Source organism: Podarcis pityusensis, assembly GCF_964106645.2.
Source record: "Podarcis pityusensis genome assembly, chromosome: 5".
Lineage (NCBI taxonomy): Eukaryota > Metazoa > Chordata > Lepidosauria > Squamata > Lacertidae > Podarcis > Podarcis pityusensis.
In genome coordinates this window covers 64,123,860-64,147,269 of record NC_138032.1, presented here as the reverse complement: position 1 = coordinate 64,147,269, position 23,410 = coordinate 64,123,860, and the positions used below count along the sequence as shown (strand labels likewise).

Below are 23,410 nucleotides of genomic sequence, written 5' to 3'. Positions count from 1 at the left end.
ACAGGGACCCTCTGGCTCAGGTGATGGGTCCTGCTGCTCTGGTTGCTCTGCAATGACCCTCTCACCATCCTCTGTCACCCTATGAGTAGTTCCATCCCTGTGCCCTGCTTGCCCCTGTGTGTCCCAGTCCTGGCTACACCCCTTGCTGGGATTCTCTTCCTCCTCTCCATCATCCTACCAGTTCATAACAGTCACCAAAGCTGGGGGTGAGGGGAGCCTGGCAGGGCCAGTGCAGTTCTTATTGGAGCCTGCTCAGTGTTCAGACCAGGGAACTGTAGACTAACTGGCAATGTTTTTTTAAGTAACTACTGCAGTCATATTCCAACCATAACTGTTTCATGCCAGGTGTCAAAGAGCACTTCTAACATCACAAAGAGTCTTTGTTCAACTGCCAACATGCAGAGTATGAGAAGGAACAAAACTTTAGGTAAGATCCTCTTCCAGACGAGCTAGATTTCATGGAATGGGGCGGTTGAACGGTGGAGAGATGCTATTGCTTGGAGCGAATTACATCTCTCTGAACTTGCCACCTGGTCCAGACGTAAGTCAGAAGCAATGGCAAGACATTCGCACCAAAAAATGGCTTCATTTCTGGCACAAGAGTGCTCTTGTCCACCTACTGCAGGCCGAGGCAAATGACATGACTGTGGGAGAACGGAACAGGTGAAGCCTTGGCTGCATTTTCCTACTTTTAAAGGGAAAAAACCTCTTGAACTGTAACGTGGCAACCGTAGCAGCAGGGTAGAGTCCAAGCATGTGATGGGTGTTAGTATACAGGGCGAAGCAGTAGTCACCAATGGCTTCTTTGGTTGTGTGGGACAGCCACCATAGGAAAGCCATTTTGAGCTTCTCTCTGAAAGGGTGGGGAAGTGTTTAAAACCTGGGGAAACAGAGGTTTTATAACCAAACTTTTTTATTAGTGCAAATTGATTTGGTCTTGACACACAATTATGAGATGTAATCAGCGTAATGGAAAAGTTTTAGAAGCATTGGCAGGGTCTCTCATGGGAAATGTGTGTATGTCTATATAATCAGCTGTCTGATTCCATTAACATGCCAGAATTGAAAATCACTTTAAAGCTGTTATTCCCCCTGCTTCTTTTTTGTCATGTACAAGCACTTAGTATAGTACAAGCCTCCCACAGACACTGTGGAAATCATCTACAGTACCTGGTTAAGTCACTTGCTCTTCCTTTATTCCAAACTTGCATCTCTCTCACCCTGGGAATATGGGAAGCACAATGTCTTCTTTGAGCTTTCACCCTCACAATTCAACACAGGCCTTGTTGTTTATTTATTCAACCATTCATTCATTTGCGTGGGAAGGTTAGATCTCGCTTTATTCCTCAAACAAATTCGAAGCGGCTACCAGTCGGAAATCACAACACGCAATTCAACTGAATCATAAATCAAAATAATAGCAAAAAGCAAGACCACACAAACAATTGCAAAACTGACATTAGACTCAGAACTCCATATAGGCATGCCTACATCTTGGCGGCTTAGCTGCGGGGAGCCCTGAGGCATGAATCTGTCTCCAGTGCCCATTGACATCCATAGGAAGCCATTCAGAGCAATCATCAGGAGGTTTAGGGCACAGTGTCCTCAGCATGCAGAGAGCCACAGTTCCGCCTTGGCAATCTCTTAGGCGGGGTTAGCAAACTGAGATGCAGTTTGATCTGGCACAGAGGCAGATGTTAGAAACATAGAGAATGCAGAGGGAGACTAAGAAACAGAGATGCAAACAGGATTTTCTGGCTCCAGTTTATGCATGTCAATTGGGCCTGCCCCACCCTGCAAAAAAGGACACAAATATGCGTGTTTGTGCCCTCATTTGTGGATAGTCAGGAAGACGCTGCTAGCATTGCCTGGATGGAAGGAAGACAGGCATCTTTCCAAGTTTTTTGTCCCGTCTTTCGATTGAGGCGGTGGCTTACAACGCTTGCTAAAATTGCTTCCACCAATGCTAACATTGCTAAGACTGTTTCACTAAATTGAAGTGCACAAAAGAATATGCCTAGGTAAAGGTAAAGGGACCCCTGACCATTAGGTCCAGTCGTGACCGACTCTGGGGTTGTGGCGCTGATCTCGCTTTATTGGCCGAGGGAGCCGGCGTACAGCTTCCGGGTCATGTGGCCAGCATGACTAAGCCACTTCTGGCGAACCAGAGCAGCGCACGGAAACGGCGTTTACCTTCCCGCTGGAGCGGTACCTATTTATCTACTTGCACTTTGACGTGCTTTTGAACTGCTAGGTTGGCAGGAGCAGGGACCGAGCAACGGGAGCTCACCCCGTCACAGGGATTCGAACCGCCGACCTTCTGATCGGCAAGTCCTAGGCTCTGTGGTTTAATCCACCCGCGTCCCACAAAAGAATATAGCATGGCACAATTCTATCCCTTCCCCTGACAGTGGGGTCAACCGAAAGGGAAATAGGATGGTGGGGAGCAGGGCTGTTTGAAAAAATATTATGTAAAAGCAATGACTAAGATAATTCTCAATCTGTGGTTTGGAGCTAAGAAAGCTCCATATGGGGCTTGGGCAAAAATGGCTTGAAGCAGAAATAAACTCCTACTTTTCTGTTTCCTTCCTTTGAAAAGCATATGCAGGTGCCAGTAATTCCTGGCTCATTTACTAGATTTTATCTGTCTTCTCCCACCCCTTCAAACTCATTTTTATCTTTAAGATTCCAGTATATTTGCTTTGGCTTTATCCCAAGGGAGGCAGCTCCGCCCTCTTGTCTTGGCATGCACTTAGTTAATGAAACTCCAGGCTTTGTCTTCAGAAGGATTCCTTCCCATGGGCAACACCTTTTATGTTGTAGTAAAAAGTGGGTCAACCTGAAAACTGTCCATCTACATTTGATTTATAGCAAATGTAATAGGGAAAAGGCTGACGTAGCAGAAGAGGGTGGCTTGCATCTGGTGAACCATTGTTTTTCCACAGTTTCCAGACACCACTATTTTTATCTTACAAAATCCAGTCTTACTGATGTCACACTTTTCGCTTTTTGCTCCCAGTTCCAAAACTGTTGCAGAGAAAGGACACACAAAATACTGCTTTATTCTTCAACATCCATCCCTGTGCCAAAGACCCTTCTGTAATTTTATTTAGAACTCAGTCTCATTTGGTAAAGGTCCCCTGCAATGCTAATTAAAAGGTTCCTCACAACTTCTGATGTTTTGGTTGTTTCTTGCTGAGAATGGCAGTGAGGTTTCTGTGAGTAGCTTAATTCCCCATAAACAGTTTATGTGCATTGCCTCTCTGTGTCAGTTCCTGTTCCCATGAGGGAGGAGAGACTTTGATTTCCGATTCCTTCTTGCTATTGTTTTTGCAATAGACCCTGACAAGAAAATAATAATAATAATACAGGAAATTAGGAATTAAAGCTCCTTCTTCCCATTGCAAACATGGTTACTGCAGCAGCAGCAGCAGCAACAACAACTATTTTGGCTACATTTGCACCATACATTGAATACACTCCAAAGAATCCTGGGAACTGTTGTTTGTTACAGGTGCTGAGAATTTCCCTCACCGAGCTACAATTCCCAGAGTGCCCTGGGTTTGACTGTTTAAGCCACTTCGGAAATCTGTGCTCTTAGTAGTAGTAGTAGTAGTAGTAGTAATAATAATAATAATAATATACTCCACCCATCTGGCTGGGTTTCCCCAGCCACTCTGGGCGGCTTCCAACAAAATATTAAAATACAGTGGTCTGTTAAACATTAAAAGCTTCCCTAAACAGGGCTGCCTTCAGATGTCTTCTAAAAGTCTGGTAGTTCTTCTCTTTGACATCTGGTGGGGGGGGCATTCCACGGGGGGGGGGGTGCTACTACCGAGAAGACCCTCTGCCTGGTTCCCTGTAACTTGGCTTCTCGCAGTGAGGGAACCGCCAGAAGGCCCTCAGCGCTGGACCTCAGTGTCTGGGCTGAACGATGGGGGTGGAGATGTTCCTTCGGGTATACTGGGCCGAGGCTGTTTAGGGCTTTAAAGGTCAGCACTAACACTTTGAATTGTGCTCAGAAACGTACTGGGAGCCAACGTAGATATAGTATAGGCATATGTAAAGAAACAAAAACAAACACCAGTATTCAGAAGCAGTCATTTCCATGGGTGATTCCTGCTGGCTTCAAGGTCCTTCATGATGATGATGTGGACCTTGGTACGAAAACATTGGAAGCTGGTGTTGTTTCCCGTAGTATTTCCAGTTGTGAGTCTCCAAGTCAGGTGACCACATACAAAGACAAGGCTCTTCTGTTTTTTAACTGTTGTGTATAGAAGAGGGAACTTTGTCAGATGCTGTTTTTCTCAACTCTGCTTGAACAGCTGATCCTGCAAAAATTCTTCTTCTTCTTCTTCTGTATTAAAGGTACATGACTCCCACCTTCCTTTGCACCCGATCATCCTAACTACTTGGGCACAAGGCACTAGTGTTTTGCTGACTCTGCAAGAGATGCAGACAGCATATTGATTATTCTGCTTCCAGAATGGGGTCTGGTGCTCAAAATGCCATACTGGAAGTCAATAGTTGATAGAGAGAGAGATTATTATTTTTTTGGTTAAAAATCAGGCTCCATATGAAAATGAGAATAATGCTCATTTTGTACAAGGTATGTGTGATTGATATCAACATTCATATAACAAATCAAGGAGCTAGGCAGTAAATAACACTACTGCAAGCTGGAGTTCACTCTTTATAAGTAAAAACAGGATATTCACAGACTTGACAGAATGTCAGGCCTAATAAGCACAGCAGCTCATCCCCAGTGGGTCTCCCCCCACAACCCATGAATCAGTTGCCAAAACTGAAAGTCCCTTTCTCCTCACGATCAGTGCTTTCCCCCTAAAATACAGTGGTACCTCTGGTTAAGAACTTAATTCATTCCGGAGGTCCGTTCTTAACCTGAAACTGTTCTTAACCTGAGGTACCACTTTAGCTAATGGGGCCTCCCGCTGCTTCTGGGCCGCCACCGCGCGATTTCTGTTCTCATCCTGAAGTAAACTTCTTAACCTGAGGTAATACTTCCGGGTTAGCAGAGTCTGTAACCTGAAGCGTTTGTAACCCAAAGAGTTTGTAACTTGAGGTACCACTGTAATGTTTAGGGGTACTCTCATTTGGACTCAAGAAAACCACCATTTTATCGTTCAAATTGGAAAAAAAATACATACAATATATGGACCAAAGTTCAAAGATTCACAAAATATTTAGGGGTATGCGTACCCCTGCATTCCCCCCCCCAAAAAAGCACTGCTCACAACCATCTAAGTCCCCTCCTTTCCAGAGCTTTTTCCAAGCAATTGGAGACCGTGCCTGCATGAAGCCAACCTTTCTTCTACCCTTTTCATGCCTCTTCTGGTTCTGGGAGACCAGGAGGGAGAAGAGCTTGTCAAAGCAGGAGGGGGACTCTTCACCAGTCTGACTTCCCCCTCGCCTCTTCAGCTTCTGCCTCTGATTCTAGACTCTTCTCTGCCACAGACTCTCCAAGCTCACCAAACCCTGTTACCTCTTCAGCTTCTGACACCTCCTGCCCCCAGTCTTCTCCTTCTCCCTCTGACCAACTCATCATTGTCCCATCGCCATTCCCCAGGTTCTGAGCCTTCTTCCTTTGGTGGTTCCCCCCACCATTCCTCTGCGCCCAACCAGTCCATGGCATTGGAAGGGAGGGAGTTTATGCTGTTACGTAATTCTCTCCATGCCAAGCGCTTCTTCTCATTTCTGCCCAGGTGCTGCGAATCAACCTGTGTGGCAGAAGCACAAATATCTTTCTACCCCCTGCCTCTAACTCCATTGCTAAGGTGAAAAAGAAATGTGTCAAATTGTTTATGTGTGACTTAACTCAGAAAAATCAAGTGATGCACCCTACAGTGGTATCGGATTTAAACATATCAGGAATTGCTTCCCAAACCAGCGGGAGTAAACTGGAATGTGTACATAGCCAATGACGCAAGTTTGCTCAGTGTTTTCTGTCTGCTGGCAATGAACAAGAAGAAAATACACACTGCAATACCCTGTGATATGCCACAGAAACTGGGAAGGTTTCTACAGGACATGCACAATATGATTGTGCTGGAAATTTCTGTAGAAGACTGTCACTACAACATTGGTTTGTCTCCATGGGTAAAACTCCAAGGAATGTAGTATTTTATATTTATATATGATACACAGATTTGATTTTATCTGATTTGATTAAATGCTTCTAATAATTTACAGAACCTAGGCAAATTGGTGGGTTACTCTCAAGACTTCACATTTAAAAACAAAACAAAACCCAAAGCAGCCTAAACAGGCTGCAAGTTTGAGCAAATAAAGGGTGACCTGGAAGAGAGTCCTTAATGCTTTCCCTTCCAGGTTATTTAATTCCAACCAATCTATAGATCACTTCATAACATAACGCCTTGGAAGTGGTGTACAAATTAAAAACAGAATAAAATGCAGGTTCTAAAAAACAACCAATAATACAACTCTAAAACCAATAAAAACAACAAAACAATTTCTGCAAGTATTCCATAAACGACTGGGTCACACCTCAGGAAAAGCCTTCTTAAACAAATTTCTCCAGTTGATGCCTAAACATCAAGACACTAGGCGCCTGCCTGATATTGGCTGGTAATTGATTCCAAGGGGTGGGAACTGCAGCACTTAAAGGCTGATTTCTAACATAACCTAAGTGCTTGGTGGGGTTAGCTCAAAATCTGCAGACTCCTTTTTCACTTCTGTAGGTGAAAAATCAGCTGGGCTATGAGCGGGAAAAATGTCCCAAAGGGCAAGAAATCAGAAGGGACCACTCTTCACCCACTCTCCTCTGCTCTGGTACAGTCTGCCCAGGCTGGTAATACAAATAACACAGAAACAAATCACGGGCAATAAATGCATGTCACATGTAATTTGAAGCTGAGACTTATCTGGAAGTAGCTATCACTGAACCTCTGATGTATAAATTACAGAAATAAGACCTGATTAGATCTGGGTCACATTAAAGAGGCAGTAAACTAACAGGTATTTAACTTATCATTATAGTTTTAGTACCACAGGCAAGGGGAAGATATGATATGAATTGGGCTTTTTAATTAAAAAAAACAACCTCAGGCACCAAAATGTCTTAGCCCATCTTTCCTCCAGGAGGTTCCATTTGTTCATATAAACGGACATGTAAACACAGCTAGTGATGGGAACAAAATCAGAATTAAGGGAGTTCAGAATATGAACTCCCCCAGTTTGCAAAGCTTTACCCTAACACAAGATGAATGTCAACCCTTTCGAATTCAGACTCAGCTTGTATTGGGGTACAGCTCTGCTAGCCTGCCAGCTCTCCTGCCCTGCCCACCAACCCTCCCCTTCTCCAAAACCTACCAGGCAGGGCAGGGCAGGGCAAATGCAATGGCAAAGACTCTCTGGGGGTCTCCATACAACACCTCCTCCCTCCCAATGCCACAAGTCCTGCAAAAAGGGTACCCTCTGGATGTTCGACGACAACTCTCATCATCCCTGACCACTGGGACTAACAAGGACTGTAGTTCAACAAGATTTGAAGGGCAAGATGTCAGATACCTTTGTCCAGTGACACCATCCGAAGCAACACGAGTTGTCCCAACTGGTTACTCATCTTAACAATGTTTTCTGGGAAGCCCAATTCCAAATCAAGCTGAGAGCTGATCACCCAGCAGAGAAAAAGGGAAGCAATGTCTGAACAAATGTATTAATGACCAACATTTACATATACACACACACAATAATAAAGAAGGCACAAGCATAATAATAATCTATTATTTATATGCCACCCATCTGACATACTATTTAATTCCTGAGCCCTTTAGTCTTGACCAGGATCAATATGCCATTTTTAAACTATTTTTGTTTAGGTTTCGTTTGCTCCTGTTATTCCAGTGAATGCTGAACAAGGCCACAGTTTTGTGAAACAGATCCAGGAAGCTATTTAATCATGATCAAAGCCAGCTTTTATCAGGCAAGACCATTTATATTGGCAATTTTTTGAAGGTCACTAACTAACCATTCACAAATCAGGGGAGCTATCCAGCTAACTCCTTCTTTACTCTGGACATTGCTTCTGAGATTGCAGCCTTCTGGTAAAAAACAAATTGTTAAACTTTAACTCACCTTCAAGGGACTTACAAGTTTCCCTATGAAAAGCAAGGAAATATCTATATTTTTAGTGCTGTGAATGTTAGCAAACAACTGAACACTCCCATCCCTTTGATTTGCAATACTTTGTGAGGGGTGGAGTATTTGCCTCTAGTAAAATAGTCCAGCTAGCCTGATTTCTGCTCTACTGTATTAAACTTCTTTTCATAGTTCTATTATCAACAAGCTCATTAGTAATCTTAAATTAACTAAGACAGGAATAATTAACAGTACCTGATCTCTTAATTATCGAAAGGAAAGTGTGAGCGGCGGACAGGTTTCTCTTTGGTTTTCCCCCTCAGCCCTACTCTCCAATTATGCTTGAATTTCTTTCTTCCTTTACTTTGGGGGTTAACCATAATCAGCATTACATCTGCAATGGCATTTTTTATTTTTGCAAAGGACAGTTGGCAGCCATGTTGGGACTGAACTTTGTTTGGAACTGCCACTGCCAGTGCAGACGTTAACATTAATAATGATCAGTTCCAAAATAATAGTAATAGTAATAGTAATAAGAAAGAAGGGGTTTGCAATCAACATGTACTGTTTTGCTCCTGAAAGACTGTGGAAGGGGCAGTTTCTGCCTGTGTGGCCTGTGTGGCCATGGGTGAGTGTCTGTGAAAATTATTTCCTGTGTGTGTTGCACTGTTGAGCTGCATCAAAATGCTGGGGTTTGCCACAAGATCAAGAGGCGCAGCCATTCAGTTCAGCACCTGCTTTGAATGCAGAAAGCCCAAGTTCAATCTTCAGCAGCCCAAGGTAGGGCTGAGAAGGACCCCTCTCTGAAACCCTTCCAGTCAGAGTAAGCAGTGGTCAGCTAAAAGGACACCGTTGCCTGCCTCATGCATCAGTTTTCTATGTCCCATTGTTCTCTGGATAGGCATCATGATGTGATTGGCAACTTGCGTACAACAGGCCTCTTCTTCACACCGACTCTGCTTATGTATGGAGGTATCTGTTTGACTTGTCCGGGTCGATGAAGACTTTGATCATAATAAGAAGTAGATAATGCAGAACTCAGAGGTACACTAAAATGGCTACATGCCCAGAGCAGGCCATTGCCAAGGGATCCATAAAAGGATCGTGCTTACAGTTCTGCATGCATAGCGCAGTGATAATTTGCATACCTCGGGGGCAAGAGATCCCAGGTTGAGTCCTTAGCACCACCGGTTAAAAGTAACTCAGATACAAGGGACAGGACTGGAATGGGAGAGACTTCCATCAGAAGCTTGGGATCAGAAAACACAGCATTGCCTGGGCTATGTGGATCATTATCCTAATCTGAGTCAGACTGTGGCAGGTTCATACACATAGGGCTGCCATACATCCAGAATTTCCTGGACATATCTGGGATTCATCTGTTGGAAATAGCGGCTGGGCGGAATTTGCTAAACTTGGTAAAAATGTCAAGGGAAACCTGGGCATATGGCAACTCATGTTGAAAATGTTGACTTTTTGGAGAATTTCCTTAAAAAAACCCCTGGAGATTTTGCAAAAAAATTATCTTAATAACTTTGGGCCAAAAAGAAAGAAGTAACCCTGTGGTAACCCTAATACACACATCATTCTGAACAGAACTCCGTGTTAACCCATTTGTGCACTGAGATTGCTGAATCAGGCAGAAGATACATGAAATGAATTGTGGTGTGGCTCTTTAGCTGAAAGCCAAAAAATGGGGAAAGGAATTTTTGTGATACCGCATGAGTCAGAATTCAACTTTCCTAAAAGTCAATACCCGAAGGCAACTACCAATGCAGTCTGTAACAAATGCTTCTGTATCTGTGGATTAGGACAAGCACGAATAGACTTCTTTTTGATGTTAGCTGCGTGCAGACTTCAACACCCTAAAGAAAATAAGCTAATGATTCACGTGCTGCAAAACAATTATTTGCGCTCCCCAACTGGGCCTCTCGGAAGACATTGCATGTGCATAACTTTCCATGTAGTTTGGCTGCTGTCCCAGTAGGACAATGAACTCGGAAATATCTGCCGTGGAGAGAGCTGGTTGTGCTTGATCATTTTCTATTACACAGCCTTGAACTTCAAAAAACTGCTCATGTACCACAGAAGCAATGAATCCAGGCCTGTCATCAGAATTTTGACACCTGACATAGGCATAAACATAATTAAGACTTTAAAAATAAATAAATCATAGGGCGCTTCCAGATGACCTGTTTATTGCGTATTCATCCTGATTGGTTTGCAGGGAGATTAAATGACGTTCTGACAAAGTGTTATCCTTCACTTCCCAGGGCTTTTTCCCTGCCACTTCCCTTATAGCAAAAAGTCTGATCCTTTGGGGAAGTGAGTTCGTTGAACAAGATCTCCCACGTGAGATCTTGTGGAGGAAGGGCCATAGCTCTGTGATAGAGAATCTGCTTTGCATTCAAAATATCCCAGTATCAATCCTCGGCATCTACATGTAAGGCTAGCAAAGACTTTTTGTCTGAAACTCTGTAGAGCTGACTCGCAGTCAGGGTAGAAAATGCTAAGCTAAACAGACCGGAAGCATCCACAGACATATGTATTTTTGGGGTGGTAGCTTAACTCTGTAGCATATTGGTCTACCCTCCAAACGTATTCCATGTGATAAACAAGAAAATATTTAAAGATCTTGTGTTCTCTGTAGCATAGATTTGTGATGTGCAGTATAAATAGATCATTTCCCCCACCTCCATTTTAGGGACTCATTTGTGTAGGTGAAATAGCTTGCGATTTATGCTTTTTGTGAAAGAGGAAACTGAAAAATGCACTCCTTGGGGATTAAAAGCCTCCAGCAAGGCTTCTTGACAAAATGTTAGGCCCAGTGGGAGCACAGCATTGTTACCCCAGAGGAGCTACAGCAACAGTGAGTATTCCATACAAAAAGTTCTACAGCCATATACAGTGGCCCATCAGGAGTCCTTTATCTGTTTATATCATCCCACAAGGATTGTCAAGTACCTAAAAAGCCTGGCATAGATAGATGATAGATAGATAGATAGATAGATAGATAGATAGATAGATAGATAGATGATAGATAGATATGTCATAGCTACAGAGCCATGCAGATGTTTTAGGCAAATGCATTCTAGGTTCAGGCTCCTACTTGGAAATGATGCTGAGCCTTCATTTACTCTCTTATAGGCTCTGAGATAATTGCTTCCTTCAAAATGAGATGTAATTACTCCCTCCCATGCCTAAAGAAACAGCCTGACAAAAAGTGAGTTATCCACGCTCTTCCTGCAAGAGCATTTCGTCATTCAGTTGGTGAGAGGTGGCTTCTCCTCTACCGAGCGAGGCTTGTGGCCAGATTTATTCCTTTGTTCTGCGGGCTTTGCCCCACACCCCATCGTGACGCGCCTCAGTCCCTTCTCGCCTCCACTGTGTTGGTTGCAAACTCTTAATCTGTTGTCCCTCAGGTTGTTTCCACCCTGTTGAAACCACACTGCTCTCTCGCTTGTAAAGAAAGCATTTGACAGGTTATAGGGTGGCTTTTCTTCTTGTTTAAAAGCTGGGTGCAAAATAAATTTGAGGTGGGAGTGTGCACAGTTTATACAGATCATCCATCGTATCAAATATATGGCTTCTTGTTCAGAAACTGGCCTCCATGAGATGCTGAGAGGAGGGGAAAGCTTTCCCGGACTTTGCCCAGGATTCAAGTCCTCAGGTGCACCCATGAATATGTATTGAAGACAGGTTTGGGTCTGGATATATGTGAGTTCACTTATTCTCCAGGGACTCCATGACCGGTTAAGGTCTATCACTACCTCAACAGCTCCTCAGTTTCCACAGAGCACCCCAAGAATGTCAAAAGCATCATGATAAAATTCTCGGTTTATATGAATAGAAAGAAAGAATTGAATAGCATAAAATTACACATTGCGTGCATATGGTTGCATACCTGGCCGTCCCTATATGAATAGTCTCTTCTTTTTGTGGCATGTGGTAAGCCCTGGGCTTTAAATAAGGGGCTGCCAGCTCTGCAACTGTAGACAGCTGACCTCAGTTTGAACCTGACTTATTTTTGCACATGGCGCTTGTAAAGTGATAACTAGAGTGGGTGAGGGTTAATTTTTTTTTTATGATGCAGGCATGTTTAAAGTACAGATCTGCCAGTGCTAAATGCAGGAGGTGTTTTGAAATTCAGGGCTGCTGTGTTTCTGTGTCCCCCAAAATAGTATCTGTAGTAGCTCACAGAAAAATGGCAAAGCACAAGAGCTGAAAGTCTCTGTTCATAATATTAAAAAAAAACACACATTTATTCATGCCTGGCAGCCTGGTTCCATCCAGGGAGGAAACCCTGCCAAAGTAAATAATTCCAGAGAGCACCGGAGATAAGAAAGAGGCAAAGGAAGGGGTCTTAGCAGAAATTACTGGGCTATAAAGAATAACAAGAACTTCAGAGAGGTTAAATCTTACTTGCAGATATAGAAGCCTCCAACAGACAGCTAGTGTGCTTAATTCAGGCAATGGGGAGGTATTGGAGACACCCACCATTTGACTCTCTTCGCATTCAAGTTTCTGGGGAGGGGGAGGAATGAAAAGCAGTGTCTAGACTTATCAAAAGACCTCTGAGCTGTAGATGCAGACCTACACAGTTCCAGCAAAATTCCAGCTGGTGTTTGCATCTTGGTAACCTCCACGGTTACTGTAAGGATTAAAAGAATTAACAAAATTCCATAGAAACTTTGTCTTGAGGAATGCTAAGTACTGAGTTTCTTTTGGGGTGGGGTTCCTACTTACTGTGGATGTACTTATTAAAATGAAGGTAATTTAATAAAGATGATGAAAGTGTCCTTTAAAATATTATAATAAAGCAGGGTAGGAAAACTTGTTTTAGCAAGAGAGACGCAATCACTTTGGGGCAATCTTTGAGGGTCAGGTGGGGTGTTACATGCTAGCAAGGGGCAGGATCCAAACCAAAGGTGATGCCAGGGAGCAAAGCTGCATGCAACGTGCTTTCACAGCCACACCACATTAACACAGCTCATGCACATAAATTCATCTGCGCATCCACACCTGTGACCTAGATGCTTTTGGACTGCTATATCCTCTGTGGAAGTGTGTCAACAGAATTTTGTTGTTTTTCTTCAGTGGTACTTCATATATATATTTTTGCTTCTTTCTGACTTATATTCAGTTGTATTCCAAGGGCTTTGAGCAGTTGGCTGCAAGGCTGTTTTATAAGATAAAGCATGGAAAGATCCCCATTCCCAGGACCTCACAGTCTAAATATTCAGAAGACACAGAAAGCCAAGGCACAGAAGAGGCAGCACCAGCTCAGCAACATCTGAATTTGAGTAGATAGTAGTCACAGCATAATGTGGTACTTAGGCTGAAGTCACACAATAATTTCTGAGAGCTGGAAGTGGTCTGAAAGAGGTGTATCTTCTTCTGCATCCATATTTTATTTGTCCCACTGTCATCTCTGATCAAACAGGGTTGGTAAGGTTTTAACCTGTTTAGCTGAGGGGCTGAGCATACATAGTTTCCCAACAACACTGGGTTTTTTTTATCTCGTTACATTGAATTGCATTCTGTCATTTCATACCTCCCCCTATTGCTTTCCCCACTTAAATTCATTTTCTCATTCTTCTCCCATGGAAACAGTCGTTTTCCCATTTCCAATACAGTGCTACTTTGGGTTAATAACGTAATTCGTTCTGGAGGTCCCTTCTTAAGCTGAAACTGTTCTTAACCTGAAGCACCACTTTAGCTAATGAGGCCTCCTACTGCCGCTGCTATTTCTGGGTTACTGGAGTCTGTAACCTGAAGCGTATGTAACCTGAAGCGTATGTACCGGTAACCTGAGGTACCACTGTATCTGCAAAGAAGCAGACTGCAGGGGGAAAGCACCGAGAAGGAACTGCAGACAGGTTTGTTCCCTACTACCATAACAACCTGCATTGTTGATATAATTCATTCCTGTAAATTAAGCACTGATTATAACACACCGTATCTCTCCTAAGTATTTAGACACCAAGCTAACACTAGCAGGTTCAATATACACTGCTGATGACAGAGAAAAGTTTTGTTAACTAACCAGAAAAAGAAGAAGGCCCAACCATTTTACATGCCTTTCTAGGCCTCTAACAGGTGCGTGGTCTGGAGAAATCAGCCAATCAAGCCTTTTACTACAGAGAGATGCACATCATCGCCTGCTAACATCAAATCAAGCTGCTGTTAAAGGCATTAAAACAGGTGACAGCTCCTCCAGTGAGGAGGCAGTTGCTTAATTTAGATTCTGCAACACCGGGGGGGGGGGGAGTAGGGCAATTTCATATATGAGGTTTAAATTAGCGTTTGCTTAAGTTAGTGCACGTGGTGAAAGTAAAACCTGTGTTGGCTGTAATGCACATGGACAGTACAATCCCATGTGTGGAAATAGCACTGTGTTCAACTGGCCTTACTACCTGGTAAGTGGGTTTAGCATTATAGCCTTATAGCACCATCTCCTACATTTTTACTTGGAAATAATTCCCATATGAATTCGTATCTTTTTGACTAAAATGTGGATTGTTGTTTTATTGCAACCCCTTAGTGCTTCTTGATATTGTTGTTCACACCCCAGTCTCTAAGGTTTCAGGAGACCCAGCCTCTGCCTTTCTCCACCTACTTGAAACAAAGTACAATCGTACTTTGGAAGTCAAATGGAATCCGTTCTGGAGGTCCGTTCAACTTCCAAAACTTTCGAAAACAAAAGCACAGCTTCCGATTGGCTGCAGGAAGCTCCTGCTGCCAATCAGAAGCCCCGTCGGACATTTGGCTTCCGAAGAACGTTCTCAAACCGGAACACTCACTTCCTGGTTTGCGGCGTTCGGCAGCCAAAACGTCCGAGTACCAAGGCGTTCGGGATCCAAGGTACGACTGTACATAAGAGACTGATACCATTTTTGTAAGACAAGCTTTTCACAACACCTATACAGGCTGAGCATAAAATGGAAGGTTCAGGAAGTTCTGCTCCAACATGTTCTGCTCCTGCATTAGTTTTCTAGGGTAGTCATCAAAGATTTCTGACAGAAAGCAAGCCTCTGTGCCTGTTTTTTAGACTCCATATCCAGGACTGCCGGTCTTTATTCTCTTCCACGTAGAGAACCTTGATGGTGTTGTCTCCAGGAAAGGGAGGGGAAAGAAATACGCCCTTCCAAAAGAATATCCAGCTCCTAGCTATGGGCAGCAACACATCACCTGTGCTTGGCCATCTCTTTACTTACGGCAAGGGCCCATTTCCCCAGCAAAAGGACATCTGGCAACATAAACTGCTTTGTCTCTTTTAAAAACCTGTGTGTGTGTGTGTGTGTGTGTGTGTGTGGTCCCTCCCTGGCCCCCGCCCCCCAAATAAATTTTGTAACTCTGGTCTCTTTTTACAACCAGAGTCACAATATTTTTGGGTTGGGGGAGGGACCACAAAAACCCATTTAGTCCAACCCCAATCTCATTATGATATACTGTTTTAAGAACTGTGTATTGGTCATTAATCAAAATCCAATGCTTGTTTGCTCAGAAGTAAATGATTAATCCCATTGTGCCTAACTTTGAGGTAAGAATTTTGGATTGTATGGTCAATTTCTCCTCAGCATTCCTTCATGTATTAGCAACTTTCCTAGCAGACGATGGTGTTTTTAGTGTGGCAGTGGTCAGGTGGCTCTTCTTAACTTCAGCATAGGTAATTCTGTGATAGCTTGTTCTTCACTTACGCCAAAGCAAGGCAAACTTTTTTTGCACAGATTGCTATGGATTCTGTTTCTCGATCTGCGCAGCTCTGATCGCTTTGACGCAAGGCTTCTTGTCAGCTGCAAGGCAGACTAATTTAGCTACAGAAGATGAGTCAACCTTTGTTTTGCTTTTTTTGCCTTTCTGGCTCTCATACAGCTTCTGACCACAGTTCAGCCGACAACACATTCTTGGAGGTAATTGCAGTCCTGTTAAAGGGAGTAAGGGAAGTTCTGTGGTTAGGCCACGGAAATGTGTCAGGAGATTATCTGCACACTTGCTTCTCAGAACAATCTCATTGATGCTTTAGGGGCTTCTGTATAATAATAATAATGTCTCACCTGCTCCAGTTGAATCTATTCCCCTACTGGGCAGACTAGGCTGGGTATGCTCTCTAAATCCCTAATGCACATTTGAAACATGTTTTCCCTCTCAAAGAATTCTAGGCACTGTAGTTTGTTACGGGTTGCTTATAATTATTACTCTGTGAGAGGTGGACTACAGGTCCCAGAATTCCTTGAGGGAAAGACTCTGTTGCAAATGTGCTTTATAGGGTGTGCACAGCCCAAGATTCTAGAGTTTGCCACATTTACACCTAGAACTTGCCGACTGCATATTATTATTATTATTATTATTATTAAACTATGCACCGATTCAATAATGATATATACTGCAACAATACAAATGCATACCTTTAAGATACCTAGACAATGAGGGGGAAATTCATTTTATGCAAATATAGTGGTACGTACCTTGGTTCTCAAACTTAATCCGTTCCAGAAGTCTGTTCCAAAACCAAGGTGTTCCAAAGCCAAGGTGCGCTCTCCCATAGAAAGTAATGCAAAATGGATTAATCTGTTCCACTTTTAAAAACAACCCCTAAAACAGCAATTTAACATGTATTTTACTATATAACGAGACCATTGATCCATAAAATGAAAGCAATAATCAATGCACCGTACTATAAAGTAAATAAAACAGTATTGTAGATGATAAAAATTAAAATTATTATTTCTTCTTACCTGCACTGATGATAGTCGTTGTTTGGATGGGAGGCTTTTATCCATTTCCACAATCACACAATCAGTAGCTGAACAGGGTTCCACATAGTCACAAAAACAAATTAACCGAAAAAGCCTCAAAAACAAAAACACAAAATAAATAGCAAAAACAAAAGCGCCAGACTTAATCCATTCTGGAAGTTCATTTGACTTCCGAAATGTTCGAAAACCAAGGCGCAGCTTCTGATTGGTGCAGGCACCCCGGAAACCATAGCCAACAGCCGCATTGGACATTCGGCTTCCGAAAAACGTTCGAAAATCGGAACACTTACTTCCGGGTTTTTGGCGTTTAGGAATCAAGGTGTTTGAGAACCAAGGTGTTTGAGAACCAAGGCATTTGAGAACCAAGGTACTACTGTACCATAAAAGTTCTTGGAGTGGGGCATACAGTGGAAAAGCCAAGGGAAAGCTCATTTACTACCATAACAGCCTTAGAGACCCATAGCAAATAAATGAAACAGAATAAAATCCATCCATAGTATTCACAACAAAGGGCAACACAACCTAAGATCTCAGAGCAAACATTCTCAACAGGAGGGAAATTGGAATACAATTGCAAGGTGGGGAAAACAGATAGTGGGAAAAGAATGGAGCATCTTCCTCCCCACCATTCCTCTCCCAATTTCAGCCTCCCAATGCCACCCTTTTATTTTTTTTAATCAAAAGAATGCAGTGCACACCATATGTGGTTTCAGCCTCAGTCACTGGGGCTAAATAGTAACAATGGTGACATCCCCCCCTTCCTTCCACTAATGTTTTTAGATCCAGCGTTAGCAGTTTATAATTTTGGCAAATTAGTTGAGTATGTGGGTGAAGAATGGGGACAAGGCAACAATAATGCAACAGGTATAATCCTCCAACTCCTGCTCCATAAATTATACATTGATTTTGGGAAGTGAGTGCCATTCTTGCAGTCAGTCAGTCTTCGATTTCATAAAGGCAGGTTTGTAAATCTCTTTGGAAATAGACGCAAGCTGTGTAAAGAAGCAAAAAAGTAAATTCTATGTGAATAAGTTTTCCAAGACCAGTTATATACAAAGATGCAGATGAAACGGAGCTTTTTGTTCGTATAGATTTCTGCTCATGCAGGCCTGCGTGTAGATTTAACATTTAATTATATGTCTTTGGGGGGGTAAAGCCAGCCAAAAACTGTAATTAGATTCCATGTACTGCAGAGATATTTCTGGAGATAATCGTGTGGTGGGAGAAGAAGCAATTCATGCAAGGCCTCTGCCCAAATGTAGATTTATTATACACAAACTGTAAGGGCAGAGGGACGTGTGTGCTATTTTCTGCCATCTGAGTGTAATTTATATTCTTGTATGAATATTTTAATAGCATGCAAATATTGCACTCTAAACTGAAGCACCAAACAAATTCCCTAATAGAGCAACTGCCACAAATGATCACAACTTAATACTGCAGAATTAATATAGGACATGTTCTTTCTCCCATTATCAAGGAATAGGCTAATCTCCAACATCCCAAACATTTCTGCTGACATATCTGTCTTGCAACATTCAACAGTGGGCTGTTTCTGTGGTGTGAGCATAGTATAGTGTTTTCTGGTGGCATGTACTGGAGGAGTCAAATGAACTGTGCCCCTGGCGCATGTCTGTTCAGTTGTTTTATTATTAGACTGCAAATGTACAGGGTAAGAACCCAAAAATGTTTGTCAAATTGAGGAGCCGCATAACTCCATGGCAATCTGCTGCAATACACTTTTATTTAAAAATCATGTGTACGATCGCTTCCTTGCAAGGTTCTTTATACACACACACACACACACACACACACACACACACACACACACTGTCCTTGTTCCAAATATAGGCTCGGTGTTGAGGGATACCTTTTCTCCTGCATGTGAATTGAATGATGGTAAACGACATTACACCCTCTGCTCATGGTGGGATCCTTAAGATGGTCAATTTGCCATGAAAATGGAGCTCCCTGATTAAGGGCAGAAAACAGACACCACTAGCATACGGGGATTGTAATTTACAACCCAACAGGGGGAGCTGTAGCAATGATGTAAAACTCTGAGCAACGACTTAAGCAAAGAATCATTGGGTCTAGTGCACTGAAGGAGGGCAGTGTTGGAACTCTTAATTCCATATAGGTCCAGAGGTGGAGCAAGCTAATCAGGCGCCTGGGGCCAGCCAGCCATGGGTCAGGGCCAGCTGCCCATGGGGGCACTGTGGGGCCTCCAAGGAGTCTGCCTGCCTCCTCCCACTCAGCTGCCCTACAGCTGAGGGGGAGGCAACTGGCGGACTGTTTGGGTCAGCGTGGAGCCTGTAGGCGCTCAAGCCACCGCATCACTCCCAGGAGAGACTCGTGCCTCAGGTGCACTGCAGGCCCCGTGGTGAGTGCTGCCCACCATTTTGTCACCCCTCCTCGGGAGGGACACCTGAGACAGGCCTCACCTACCACACACCCCTTGCTACGCCCCTGTATAGGTCTCCTCTAAATCATGGATAATTTCTGTTGTTATATTGTATTTTATGTTGTCAACTGCCATGAGCTCTACAGATGAAGGGCAGTATAAAATAGTAATAGTAATAGTAACAGTAATAGTTAAGGTAAAGGTAAAGGACCCCTGGATGGTTAAGTCTAGTCAAAGGCAATTATGGGATGCAGCGCTCATCTTGCTTTTCAGGCCAAGTGAGCCGTGTTTGTCCACAGACAGCTTTCCGGGTCATGTGGCCAGCATGACTGAACCACTTCTGGCACAAAGGGACACCATGACGGAAACCAGAGTGCACAGAAATGCTGTTTACCTCCCCACTACAGTGGTACCTATTTATCTACTTGCACTGGTGTGCTTTTGAACTGCTAGGTTAGCAGGAGCTTGGAGAGAGCAACGGGAGCTCACTCCGTCATGCAGATTCAAACCACCGACTTTCTGATCGCAAGCCCAAGAGGCTCAGTGGTTTAGGCCACAGCGCCACCCACTTACCTTAATAATAGTAATAATAAGCCCCTCCCAACTGTCCCCCAGACAGCCGCTTGAGGCAGTTGCCTCACCAAGCCTCCTGGTTTTACTCCACATTTGTAAAATAACTGCAAGGAAGGGGAGAAAGACAGCATCAGTGAAGTGAACTCATATCAGTGTGTCTGACCCATGAGGAATCGGGAAGGCTGTCATCACTTAAGCCTCAAGTTTTAGACCTGTTGGGTAAATTTCAGAGATAGGAACTCTTAGCTCATGCCACGGGAAAAGTTGCTGAGCTCATGAAACTCTAGAGATCTAATGAGCTCCTGCTCTTGACATTGTTTTCTACTTATAGTAACTGGATGGTGTCCAAGTGCCTTATCCCCTCTGCTGCTGCAATTCTATGCTCCACCGAGAACTTGGCTTGGAAGAGACTCTGCATTCCTTTCTGACTCCCCTCACAGACACTCAGCTCAGGGCTCAGAATAAATCCAGCAGCTATTAACACTTTGCAGTCTCTGTGTCTGCTTTCCCTCTTTTTAAAACAATCGTCTGTCAGCAGGGTGACCTGTGAGGGAAGCCTGTGCTCCCCTTGCTAGGTTGGGGTGAAGGGTTATAGCTTCTTTCTCCAAAGTGCAAGGGAGTCTGGCCACTTGCTGTGTTTTCCCTGGGATTGATTTAAGGTCCAGTTGCCTGCAGTAGCCCCCCATGAGATGGTTCCGGACTGAGAACCACCGTTAAAACTGATATTTCCCCAGTGTTTTCATACAGTCGTATTTCATAAGCCTGAATGAAAGCATTAATACAACAATTGGTAATATGAATCACTTAGTTGGTGAAATCTACGAGTGTGAGTGTGTGTGTATTCTTTATAAGATTTTAATCTAAGCTTTCCTCTCTAGCTGTATGCTCAGGCTTTTGGCTCTGAATTTAGATCATAATGTGGTATGAGTTATGGCCTGTTTTTTGTGTTTGCCCTTTTTATTATTGTTGATGGATGAATGTTTTTATATACGTTGTTTTGGGGTGTTCTTTGTTTTAAGTCACTTTGAGACATTTCAGAAAAAGGGAAGAATGAGGATACAGTGGTACCTCAGGTTAAGTACTTAATTCGCACAATTTCTGTTCTCATCCTGAAGCAAAGTTCTTAATCCGAGGTAATATTTCTGGGTTAGCGGAGTCTGTAACCTGAAGCGTATGTAACCTGAAGCGTATGTAACCTGAGGTACCACTGTAATAAATAATTCTTCATTAAGTGAAGAAAGGCCTAAATGGTCGTAGTAGTGTGAGAAGGGGCAGATGATCTAGATAGTTGTCCACATTTTCCATTGGAGAGCTAACATATCTAACTGTGTACCGTACTGTAATAAAGAAAGAAAAGCTGGATATTCTGTTTTTCAGACAAAATAGATTTGCCATGTCACAGAGAATTTACAGCGCTAACTTCCTAGAGGGGAAGGAAGAACATCACATGGATCTTTGAGGTCAGTATGTACTTTTCAAAGGATGCATACCTATGTAATGGAAAACTTTCTCACTGTCCACTGCAGAATGTTATCACTGTGAGAGTGTAAATGTGGAGATAAATGAGAGTAAATGCAGAGATGTGCATGGTATACACATTCCAAACACTTAGACAGGCTCTGATACATAGACTAATTTGGAAGCTCTCTCATGTTTTTCCTCTGCCATTGAACTGATATAGCCTGTCACACAGAGGGATGAATGAATGAAGGATGATATTGTCCCTTTTTCCTCACCAACCTTTTAGCACGTTGGCGAGAGAGACAAGAGTCCAACTGACCTGTGTCCGAACCTTGAGTGTGATGAGACCTCTGAAAAGAAGAAAGAGAACATCACCACAGGACCTAACCTATATTGGGAACCAAGGAATTTAACATCCTCTTACCATCAGCATAAGGGACCAGGGGGTTTCCCATAAGTCTGCTGGTATCTTCCTCTTTCTGCACCATTGTTGCTGTTTCGCCTATATAAGGAGCCACACTTGGAGAATTCTAGCAAGTTGCTAGAATGTAGGATATCATTAAATAGCTTTAAAGAAAGATCACAGCAGATCACTGATATTTGGCTTCTGCAACAAGGTGACACTGGAAAACATGTCAAACTATTTCCCACCGCTGGGCAGCAAAGTTACAGTTTAGCCACATGTGTGACGGGGCAACACAGGGGATGAGGAATGGAGCTTTCTGTAGGTGGAACATGTTGAAAAGGGGGCTTGGTGTGAGAAGGTTGAAGAGTTCTCCTTGCAGCTGCTGTTGGTGTGGGAAGCATCTGAGACCCAGAAATTGCTGGCAGGGAAGAAAGGCAGAGTACTTGGGTCATTTTATGCTCAGCTTCATTGGGACCTGCTACCAGGAATATCACAAGGGGCTATTTAAATATACCATCCACCTACCATCCAAGCAGGAAAAACTTGTCATCATAAAGATCCTGGCCACCAGAGTCCTATCCCTTCTTACTCAGTAATGAACTTGGGAAAGGTCACACAAGCTTAATGGACAAGTTGGCTGCTGTGGGTGACTTTAGACAAGTTCAGCTGACTCACAAGCTGAGACGGGGATCTAGACACCATGACACACACACCCTAGGCAAGGCTGCTGTAGTGCAGTCTACATGGGGCTGTCTCTTGGAGACTGCTCAGAAAGAGTTGTTCATTCATTCATTCATTCAATCATTCAATTTGTATGCCACTTTTCCACACACAAAAATCATGTTGAAAGTAGCTTACAACAAAGAGTGCTTCCTTCACTTTCCATCTTCCCACTTTTGCTTCCAGTTTCTTTGCACCTTCCAGATCAAGGTCTGGGTATAGTTACACACAGCCCAGCAAGATTCTGGCAAATGAGCCTCATTTCTTCATTCAGGTGCTTCTGTTGTGGTTCCTGTTCACTATTATTGCTACTCAGAGCAACATTTGGACGAGAAACAAAATATGAAGGAGCTGACACCTAAAATGCCATTCCCCCCCTCCCAACACACACACTTAAGTAGAATCATAGAACTGTAGAGTTGAAAGGGAACCTGGTGATCATCTAATCTAACCCCCTGCAATGCAGGAATATCCAGTTATATCCATATGGGGATCGCACCTGCAACCTTGGCATTATCAGTACCAGGCCCTAACCAACCAGGCCTCAAGGAGCTATATATATATATATATATATATATATATATATATATATTGCTCTAGATTATAGACTTCTCCTTGAAAGATTGTTTTTTTATCCCGATCCCGGACATCTCTCCTTGCAACTTAACTTCCGAGTCATTTGCTTAAGCCTTAAGACCACAGCTGCTTGCAATGCTAAGCATGCTTACTTGAAAGCAAGTTCCATGGCAAAATAAATGAGAGCAACTTCTGAGTCCAAAAGCAGCACACGCTCAACTGGAAAACGGTTCCTTTTTTTCCATTCCTATTGGAAGCCAACAGATTGAATTGAGGAGGTGAGGTGAGTGATGCCTTTTCCTGCATGCCAGGCTTGACTCCAACCCCCTTGGATTTCTGCCTGCCATATTTTTACCCCGTTCTTCTCCCTCTCTCTGGCTATGTGCGCAATGC

The 23,410-nt window shown here is 43.2% G+C and overlaps 1 long non-coding RNA gene across 1 annotated transcript; it reads left to right on the top strand.

Annotated features, from left to right (window-relative positions):
• The first annotated feature begins 15,671 nt into the window (after positions 1–15,671).
• Positions 15,672–21,893, top strand: LOC308476776. Its single transcript, XR_013986084.1, has 3 exons — positions 15,672–16,031; positions 21,232–21,322; positions 21,602–21,893. It is a non-coding gene; the product is annotated as an uncharacterized lncRNA (long non-coding RNA).
• The last annotated feature ends 1,517 nt before the right edge of the window (positions 21,894–23,410 follow it).